The 11,360-nt window shown below is 40.5% G+C and overlaps 1 long non-coding RNA gene across 1 annotated transcript; it reads left to right on the forward strand.

Moving 5' to 3' along the window:
• Positions 1 to 6,457: 6,457 nt before the first annotated feature.
• On the forward strand, positions 6,458 to 8,066 carry LOC114824393 (uncharacterized). Its single transcript, XR_003772685.2, has 2 exons — positions 6,458 to 7,460; positions 7,632 to 8,066. It is a non-coding gene; the product is annotated as an uncharacterized lncRNA (long non-coding RNA).
• Positions 8,067 to 11,360: the final 3,294 nt, after the last annotated feature.

The following is an 11,360-nucleotide window of genomic DNA, read 5'->3' on the forward strand; positions in this document are numbered from 1 at the left end:
CGTCACAAACCCTAAGCCCTCTCAGATCCCCTAAGTTTTAAGCTCTCAAGCTCTCACCCTCACACTTAAGCTCTTACAAAGAAATACAACAATCAGTGTGGACGTAGCCCAAACATTGGGGTGAACCACGATACATCTTGTGTTCTTTATATTTCATGCAGATTCACGGTCGGATTTACATTGTTCCAAGACCTCTGGTTTTGTGCATCAACATTTGGCGCTGTCTGTGGGAAACGACACGAAAAGCTATGTCGGTTCTCTTTCATTTTTTTCATCAAACCTCCACCGTGAATCTACAGAAACCTAAGAACCAAACACATGCAGAGTCACTGCAAAACCCATGTCTTCTGCTCCAATTCCCGGTCACGGCAGCAGCGTTGGAAACACAACAGGATACTATAGGCTCGCCAATCGTGCGGACGAGATCAGCCCGGTTGAGCTTCGAGATCGACCCAGTTCCAGCCATGAAGTCTCATTTTGAAAGTTGCCCAACAAGTTTTACATCATCTGGAAGGGAAGCAAATACGCGAGGAAACAACTTCGTTATAACATACTTCTCCAGTCCTTCACCGGCACTGTCGAGCTCCTCCTCTGAACAGCCCACCTAAAGTGGATGAGCCCTGAAACCGATTTCCATCCGGGCAAAGAAGTCATGCACTGCAGTGCTGTTCCTTTCTGGATCAGGAGCATTGTTCGTAAACGACACTATGAAACTTTTTATGGACTTGACGAAATCGACGGCTGACTGTTGACGCATGCGTTCCAGAAAGTCGTGTAGTCCTAAGGACACGTCGGCGTTCTCTATTCACCTCCGTCTGATGGCTCCAAAACCTTAGCTTACGGCTCTCTCTCCAACTCTCACACAGCTCACCTGTTCCAATAGCTTTCGCCGTCCCTGAAAACCTCAGCGAAGGACAATATGTGTGCCTGGCAAAGCTCGCCGAGCAGGCCGAGCAGTACGAGGTGCAGTAGCATAGGTCATTGGCTCACTCCGCGCCGCCTGGTTCATAATCTCGTCGATCAAGCAGAAGGAGGAAGGCCGCCTCAACGAGGAGCACGTGGCGCTCGTCAAGCAGTACGGATCCAAGGTGGAGACTGAGCTCTCCGCCATTTATGCCGGGATCTTGGAGCTCCTACAGTCACACCTCGTTCCTTCGGCTACCACCGGAGAGTCCAAGGTCTTCTACTTGAAGCTGAAGGGCGATTACCATCAGTACCTCGCCGGGTTCAAAAATGGCGACAAGACAAAGACCCACCAGCCTCACTTCATCACTCTCACTGTCAAGCTGCTGCTTCTCCTTCCAAGCTCTCTTTTACTTCTGTTAGAGGCAGGGAGGGTCCTTTCAACTTGGTAAGGCTGCCATTTCCTGTCCATTATTTCTGAGTAAGGCGAGATTTTCGTTTGGAGGATTTTTACAGAAAGAGGTGTGAAGGAAAAGCAAAAAAGAGCAAAGCATGGCTGCCCATTAAGTGCAACAGAGAGAAGGAAAAAGAGAGAGGATGGCTATTGCTGCTAGTGGCCCTAAAAGCTGTTTTTTCACTTTGCGTTTTCGCCTAGGCCTATGATGGGAAACCTTTACTTTTTCTTTTGTCGACCACCAAAGGATGCATGTTCCTATATTTTGAAAGCCAGAGAAAAGCAAATGGGTGATGTCAGAAAGGTTGTCTAAAGCAGCTGCCATTTTAGAGAAAAGCAGAAAACAAAAGAGAAAGCAAAAGAGAAAGCAAAAGCAGAAAGCAAAAGAGAAAGCGAAAGCAAAGAATAAACACCCCACCAGAATGATGTGATTTACTTTTCTTGGCAGATGTATGATGTGATTTATTTTTCTTATCTTTCGGAGACATCTGTATAAACCCCATCAAAGGGTAATAATAAAAAATAAAAAATAAAAAACGGCAAAGTCCAAAATAAATAGGCTGGAATGTTGTGTAGAGGGCGAAGGCCCATAAGCCCAAAATAGCTCCAACCAGGCGATCAAAAGTACGCCCAGTACTCCACAATTATTCGGCAACCTGCCGCTATTACCACCAACCAGGTGATCAAAAGTACGCCCAGTACTCCAAAATTATTCGACAACTTGCCGCTATTACCACCAACCAAGTGATCAAAAGTACGTTCAGTACTCCCAAATTATACATGAGCATTACTCATGTCAATCATACATAAACATTCATGAGCATTACTCATATCAATCATACATAAACATTCATGAGCATCACTCATGTTACATTCATGAGCATTACTCATGTCAACATCCATGAACACCACTCATGTCAACATCCATGAACATCACTCATATCAATCAACATAAACATTCATGAGCATCACTTATGTCAATCAGCTTCAAAAGCTTCATTTACAAAAACTCTAGCTTCAAAAGCTCCATTTACAGAGCTCCAACTTCAAAAGCTTCATTTACAAAAGCTCTAGCTTCAAAAGCTTCATTTACATAGCTCTAGCTTCAAAAGCTTCATTCACAAAAGCTCTAGCTTCAAAAGCTTCATTTACAAAAACTCTAGCTTCAAAAGCTTCATTCACAGAGCTCTAGCTTCAAAAGCTTCATTCACAGAGCTCTAGCTTTAAAAGCTTCATTCACAAAAGCTCTAGCTTCAAAAGCTTCATTTACAAAGCTCTAGCTTCAAAAGCTTCATTTACAGAGGTCCAGCTTCAAAACTTCACTTGCAAAGCTTTACCTACAAAGCTTCAGTGTAGGGTATACAAATACCGCCCCCGAACAACCGCCACTTCGGTCCACACATGGATTCAATTAAAAGTCTCCATCTAACAGGCTCTATTGACCGAAGACTTGGGGGACTACATTATGTACCATATATTGGGCCTTAACTGGGCCTCATGAAAAATACTTGGGGGACTCTAACCCATTATTCATGTATTAAGGAGCGAGCCCTTATTCTATAAAAGGGACTCCCTCACCAACATTAGAGAGCATCAACTCTTGCCCATCATTCATGTATTGAGGAGCGGGCCCTTATTCTATAAAAATGACTCCCTCACCTTCAACACCACAAGCCGAGCCAACCAAGGCAACATAAGTCACGAGCCGAGCAGCCTCACAGCATGTGCTACTTCTAGTTAAGCATCATTTCAGATTGAGCACCGCCTCATATCGAGCATCAGCTCAAGATAACATCTAGTTACTTCGGCCCACACATGGACTGAATTTCAAGTCTCCAGCCAAAAGACTCTCTTGACTGAAGACTTAGGGGACTACTGTTTATACCATATTTAGGGCCTCCGTATTTAGATCTTGTACAAATACTCAGGGGACTTAAATGTAATTATGCGATAAAGGAAGGGGCAAATATGTAATAAGTGAGGAGCCCTTATTCTATAAAAGGGTCTCCTCACCCTCACAAACTCTAAGCCGTCTCAGATCCCCTAAGCTCTAAGCTCTCATGCTCTCACCCTCACACTCAAGCTCTTATAAAGAAATACAACAATCAGTGTGGACGTAGCCCAAACCTTGGGGTGAACCACGATACATCTTGTGTTCTTTACATTTCATGCAAATTCACGGTCGGATTTACGTTGTTCCAAGACCTCCGGTTTTGTGCATCAACATATGGTTTATTTGAAACGATAAATCAAAGAACAATCCATCCAAATGAGGGTGTCTTACCACCTGTCCTAGGGCGCGCCACATGCTAACCATGATTAGTATTTTTTTTTTTAACAAATACTATTATCTACACTAAGAGGTTAGAGGTGAACTTAGCCTTATTTTATATATAACAAAATAATTAAATAATTAAATAACAATTCTTCCTAATTAGATCCCTTCAAATGTTGAGATTATTTTCTATCATCAATGCTAATTATTTTTAACTTAAAAATCATTAATGCAAAAAATAAAACAAAATTAATGCATACGGCAAGTAAGAGGAGAGATTTTTTAGTATGATCGTAACATGGGTTTTACACCACATGTCACTATATAAATACAAATGATAGTGAGATATGTGTGTTAAAAAGTTTCTCCAAGTAAGAGATAACATCGCATTTAAGAGTCATTGTGCGGCACGTAAGAGGTTGAAACGATCCATATATAAAACTGCCCTAGGGTTTTGCCTAGCCATATATAAAACTGCATAAGGTTCTGCTTAGCTATATAAATCTCCCAAACGTACCTGACATCTTTATAGCCGTTGTCTTCCTTCTTCCCTCAACTACAACAGCATCAACCTCCGACTTCTCAAATAATGGATCCAGAAGAACCTGTCAGCAAACTAGAAGAATCTGTCAGTAAACTAACCCAAGTCGCACTACGAATGACCAAACATCTGCTTATGTAGACTGAAGGTAAGGATAACAACATTGTGTGCATGCCGGTTTCAATCCAGGTTGTGCTGAGCATGATGGCAGCTAGGACAAAAGGTTCCACCCAGGACCAGTTGCTCTCTTTCCTAAGGGCCAAGTCCATAGACCATCTCAATGAGAAATTTTTCATTGTGACGGGAACACGGGTGATACACCATGTGCTCTCCACCTCAACACCCTCACCTTGGATCTCCTCCCTCTATCTTTCGTAGATGAATCCGCCAGCAGGGGTCCTTGCTTATTCTTTGCCAATGGCATTTGGGTCGACAAGTCTCTCTCCCTCAAACCTTTTTTCAAAGAAGTGGTGGACACTTTTTGTAAGGCTGCTCCAGAAATGGTCAATTCCAAGACCAAGGCTGAAGAAGCAAGAATTAAAGTCAATTTGTGGGCTGAAAATGTGACTAAGGGCCTCATCAAAGAGGTTCTTCCTCCAAATTCAGTTCAGTCTGTTGAGCAAAAATTGTACATAATATGTAAACAAATAATTCACTCGACACAATTTCACCCTCGTTCAGTTTTCCGAAGAGGGTTTTATTAATTCGAGTTCGACCCATTCTAGGCTACACGCCTATTAATTACAATCTTTCTTTTGGGAAAGAAATACCCTTTGATTCCAATTCGAATAAAAATGTAACTTGAGGAATTTGATGTTTGTTTGATTTTGTGACTGCACCTAGGTCGAACCCTAGATTGCCTACGTACCCTCTTGAGGGATCAAGTCACTCGTAGTTCATGGTGTTTGGGTTTTGATGCCTTGTGCAGTTTCAACTCGTGCGGGCGAGGAGCATAGTGCCTTATGCAGTTTTAGCTCATGCGGGCAAGGAGCATTTGAAAATTTGATATGGCTTCATGCCATTTGAGACTTTTCTTCGGCTTTGTGCCATCTGAGACTCTGATACGGCTTCGTGCCCTTTGAAAACTTTTCTTCGGCTTCGTGCCATTTGGTATTTGATAGCAGGAGTGAATTTAGTTTATATAAACCAGGGATTCGTTTCGATTTCACGGTTGCGTCTAAAACTTGATATTAGACTGCCTACGTATCCTTAACGGAATCAAACAGGCGTAGTTCATTACTTGATTTCATGGTTGTGTCTGAAAATTGATATCAAACTGCCTACGTATCCTTAACGGAATCAAACCAGCGTAGTTCATAGTGTTTGGTACTTGTTTGGATTTGATGCCTTGTGCAGTTTTAGCTCATGAGGGCGAGGAGCATAGTGCCTTATGCAGTTTCAGCTCATGCGGGCGAGGAGCAACTGATGCCTTGTGCAGCATGCAGGCGAGGACTTTAAGCCATTGGAGCATTTGATTCGGCTTCATGCCATTTGAGATTTTTCTTCGGCTTCGTGCCACTCGAGATTTGATACGGCTTTGTGCCCTTTGAAACTTTTCTTTGGCTTCGTGCCATTTTGGTATTTGATAGTATGAGTGAATTTAGTTTATATAAACCAGGGATTCGTTTCGGTTTCACGGTTGCGTCTAAAACTTGATATCAGACTGCCTACGTATCCTTAACGGAATCAAACCGGCGTAGTTCATATATTTGATTTGGGTTTGCATTCTTGTGTTCAGACTTGGAAAAAATGAGAAGTCAATTGGGTATTCAGACTTGTTTGAAACCCATACATGACCTTTTGTGAAATGGGACTTCACTTTTTTCTTTAAGTAGCAACCCACGAGGGATGTGCAGTACAAAGTAAATGGGACTTTGTCCTTTCTTTGAGTAGAAGGTGGGATTCACACCATATGGACTAAAAAGGCATTTAAACAACCTTTTATTTTTGGTTGGTTGAAGGGCTTCCCTTGTGTTATAAATCCTTAGTGAATTAGGATTCATCTTTGCATGACTTTTTCACACGGTTTGGGAAAGGTTTGATCCATATAAGTACCGTCCGTAATTAATTTGTGAAGTTTGCTTGCAACAAACTTCTTGTTTCTTCTTTTATTTTATTTTTTGATTTTCCACCCCATTTAAATATGGGACTTTGAACCCATTTGATTCAAAACCTTCTGACATCAAGCTTTTCTCTTCATTGTTTTTCATTTGATTTTAAAGCTTCCAAATTCCAATAAGACTTGAAAGTACGAAATCCTCTCTTCCTCTTCACGTGAGCCAACTCCCACGTAAACCATTTTTCCTTCCTTGCTTTCCTTTGTCTTGTCAATTTGTCAGTGTGTCCCATAATGGGGATCCATGACTTTCTTTTGTTTTTCTCATGAGTGGCCTTCCTGTATGGGAAGAAGACTACATCAATCATTTTTTAATTTTTACTTTTGCTGTAACAAAAGCTTCTTTTGATGATGTTGGCTGGAACTCTTCTCTTCTTTGTGAGTTTTAAACTCCTTTGTTTTTGTCCTCTTTCTCCAACTTTGAATTTATCTTTTGCCCAATATTTGACAATGGTTTACTTATCTTGGAGGTGCCACGTGCTAAGCTTTTTGAAAGAAAGCATTTTTAGTTTTACCACTTCCTGCATGGATTTTGTCCTCGCAGGGGAAAAAAAATATCTTCAACTGTAGTCATGAATCCTTTTTGTTTGCTGGAGATTTTCCTTCCGATTCCCTTTGTTTTCTTCTCTTCCCTCTCTACTTTTCATTTTCTACTTTCTTTTGCAGAGTTTGTAATCTTCATTTACGGAGCAGCATCAACACCCCAAGCTCCTAAAATGGAGCAGCAGCAACACGCCCAATTTTTGAATTCTTCTATTCTTGATGCGAAGTTTCTCAATGAGCTCCTAGCAGTAACCATTTCAATTCTACATGTGAGCTACTACGGTTGTTGTTCACACGGCGGAGGACTTCGTCTACGACCGCCTTCTTCTATGCTGTTGATGAGAAAAGGTAGCATGCTGCTGTCCGGATTGAAGAACGGCTTCGGGAACTCCGTGACGATGGTTGAAGTGCCGGTGTTTGGGGGAGTTGATAGATTTAATTGGAACTTCACGGGGTGGTTTTAGACCACCCCGAAGAAATTCATGGGAATAACTGCAGTGGCACGTCCTTAACTTTGAAGCAGCATCAATCTCGACTTCGGCAGCTACTTCGGTTTTCCTGGCAACTTAGACAGCAGCTCGTGCCACTTTTGGTACTCTATGTGAGCAGCACGTCCTTTCCTTCTAAGGTATTTTTTTTACTTCAAGACAACAACGACGGTAAGCGTTTTTTTTATTCCTTGAAAGCTCTTATGGCACTTTTTCTCAGCTGGAACGTTGTGCATAACACCATCAATTCTAGAATGCGGAGGCGGGCTTGTCCTTGAAGATGTGACCACGGCTATTTGTTTTTGACACAGGCTTTTGCGGGTTGTTGATGACAGCGAAGACGCAGCGATGGTGGTGTTAAAGCCATTGCAGCGTCCTGAATTTGATTGGAACTTCACGGGGTGGTTTAGACCACCCCGAAGAAATTCATGGGATTAACTACAACGGCATGGACTACTACTCGGCATAGACGAACTTGATGGGTAGAGAGGTCACGACATGGCTGCAACATCCTTTTGGACTTTCGTTTGACGTCCGTGACGGTGCTACAAGTGTCTTCACTGATGGAGAAAGGAAGGTGACAGAGGCCTACGGCTTTATTCTCTAGTTTGAAATCGCCGTGATGGAGAGCGAAGCCAACTGCTCCATTTTTCTTTTCCTGTAGAACTGAGAGAAACCAAACAAAGAAATCTAGAAAGATAGATATGTACCTTTAAATGTTTTGGTTCTTTCCTTTGCCGTGTCTCCTTTTTCCTTCTTTTTTCGCTTTGCTCTCCTCCCTCGTTCTTCTTCTCTGGCGAGATCTCTCAATTTCTCTCCTAATTTCTGCAGGGTCTCCTCCCTTGTTTCCGTGTCCTCCCCTTTGCTTTGGTTCGATGCCTTTTTATAGGCGAACAGTGGACATGGCAGTTGAAGTTAGTGGGATGCAACTTTCCTGGGGTGTGGAGATGCTGAGAGAAAACCATCTCTTGAGTGGAGAACGTGGGAGTTTTAGAGGGTTCTAGATACACACGTTCTCTATACCCGTTGCCATGTAGATGACGAACTTCTTTCAGACTTGGTCTACGCCAAGGTCCACGTGTGCGGCTGTAGGTTTGTTTTTCCCTCTCTTTATTTCTTATATATAAAATATAGTATATATAAGAATATATGCACATACACACATAAAAAGTGAGCCTTATTTGTAGTCGGTCCATATTTTGGACTTTATTTTGAAGTCTTCCCATTTTTATTAAGACTTGCTAATATATTTTGTTTGTGAAAATATATAGCTCAACACAGTCATTAACCAAAACCATCATTGGAAATGCTTTATACTTTAAGGGAGCTTGGCAGGAGGGTCAAAAGTTTTATCCATTAAATTTAAAGTATGAATTCTACCTTGGCAATCGGAGATCATCAGTTAACGCACCCCTTCATGAGAAGCTCTAAGGAACAATTTGTATGTGCCTTTGATGGCTTCAAAGTCTTAGAGCTTCCTTATGAAATGGGGTTAGATGGGTCGCGTCTTTTCTCCATGTTTTTGTTTCTTTCGGATGAAGTAGATGGTCTACCAGCTTTGATCGAGAAAGTTTGTTCTAGCTCCAATTTCTTAGATCACCATGTTCCCTATATACGTGTTCTCGTTGGTGACTTTAGAATCCCAAAGTTTAATTAAGTTTTCTTTTGCCTTGGAAGCTTCCGAAATTCTCAAGGATATGGGACTCGTATTACCTTTTGACAGTTTGACAAAGATGGTGGAGTCGCCAGCTTCGGGTGAGGAGGACCTTTGTTTGTCCCAAATATTTCACAAATATTCCATGGAAGTTAATGAGGAGGGCACGGAAGCTTCAGCAGTTACTGTTTCTACTCATGGGTATGTAAAAGTTCTAGTGAATGACAATGAGTCTTTGATATTGCTTGAATGACAAGTAACTTGTTTTACGAGTTATTTGTTATAAAAGTGATATAGTTGATCTCCAATTCATAAGGATTATGGAGTCTTATATTCATGCAGCAAACTTGATTAAATCCTGATAAGGGTTTAAAGCAAAGATATTGAATCATGATAGGACTCTTTTATTATTTAGATGATAACGGCATGCAACAGTTGATAGGCCGGTAGTGCAACCCCAGCTAACGTATATATGTATATATACATATGAAGTTGTAGTCCATGCTCCCAATCGTGAAAAACCCTAAGAGATTACTGAGACCTATTCACACAGTAAGGGAGCTATTGAGTAGTGGGAGTAGAAGACTGACTTGCGGCTCAGACATGGCATCGAACATAGGTAAGTGTTCATGTGATTACCTTCTGATAAAAGCTGCATTATATCTTGGAAAAGATTCAGTCATGTAATCTTAGTACCTAGTTGATATAGTTCTGGCTTATAGGTTTTTTAATAAACTGCTTACATGTGGTTTTAGTGCCACTCAACATGGCTAGGGTTCATACTGAAATCTAACGCTATTAAATAATTTTGAGACATTATTTATTCCGCTGCAAAGCTGCTGTCAAGACTGGTAAAGTATAAATTCCTTATAATATACATGCGTATATAATATTATGTACAAAATGATGTGTTTTCTCAAGTTTTATCAGGTACAGATCCTCTAACAATGGCAAAGATGAATAAACACAGACACCAGTGCAGATATGCAAGATTGTAGGATTCATGTTATCATTATGATAATGCATGAATAGTTAAAACAGGAGAACAATAACTATTCTACTCAAAAGTGTTTAGTTTATTGTTTTGTCTTGTGAATCAAATATATGGAGATGGTGACCATTTAAGAATGATTGAATAATAATCTGCTCAAAAGTGTTTACTATTCAAATCAATTAGATGATTCAATGTATATTGGAACTATGAGATTGACAAGATTACATTATTCATCTACTCAAAAGTGTTGAAAAACATGTAAATTGACCTTGTATCTTATCTTCCAGCTATACAAAAATTAATATGAACAACATCGTTGTGTTCATATGCTTATTGATGAAATGAGAAAACAGTATGTAAAAGTTTTCTCACTAAATGTTAAGATGCTGATTGAGATTTCTAACACAAAGAACTTTCGTTTATGTCCATCATAGCTCTGCATATAACCTCTCTTAATTTCAACAACATTGAAACTCTTAATGGTTCCAACTTCAAGAAGTGGAAGGAGGATGTCGAGATAGTTTTGGGATTGATGGATCTCGACCTAGCATTGAGAGAAGACAAACCTGCAGCCTTGACTGATAAAAGCATAGCCGAGGAGAAACTGAACTTTGACAAGTGGGAAATGGCCAATAGAATGTCTCTGATGATTATGAAGAAAGCCATGACACAACCTGTCAAATGAGGGATTCAAAAACTTGACAATGCCAAGGCATTTCTAGCTGCTGTTGGAGAAACGTTTATGGAATCAGAAAAGGCTGAGACAAGTACACTCCTCACACAACTTACCTCCATGAAATTTGATGGCACTGGGAGTGTGAGAGAACACATTCTCAGAATGGTTGATCTTTCCTTAAAGCTAAACGACTTAGAGGTACCCATGACTGATTAGTTTTTGGTTCATATGGCTCTAAACTCACTACTTGCGAAGTATGGTCAGCTTAAGGTGTCGTACAACACACAAAGACAATTGGGGGATAAATGAGTTGATTTCAATGTGTTTACAAAAGAAGGATCGGCTTAAAACTGATAAGACTAGTGAAGTGAATCTGGTGCAAATGGAGAAAGTGACCAAACCCTTCAGTGCTGGTTCATCGTTTTCTGCTGGTAAGAAGAAGAAGAAGAATATAATTTCTTCTTCTTTTAAAAATGCTAACACCTCTAAAGGATCTTTCAAATTTAAACCTATGAACACTGAGATAAAAAAGGAAAATGAGTGCTATTTTTCAAAAAGTCAGGTCATTTAAGAAAGAACTGCATTGGTTTCAAAAACTGGCTTACAAAGAAAGGTAAAATAACAAATGTTTTTGTCTATGTAGAGTCCAATTTGATTTATATTCCTCCTAAAAGTTGGTGGTTTGATATTGGATGCTCCATTCACATAACTAACTC

This window comes from Malus domestica, chromosome 04, assembly GCF_042453785.1.
Source record: "Malus domestica chromosome 04, GDT2T_hap1".
Taxonomy (NCBI): domain Eukaryota; kingdom Viridiplantae; phylum Streptophyta; class Magnoliopsida; order Rosales; family Rosaceae; genus Malus; species Malus domestica.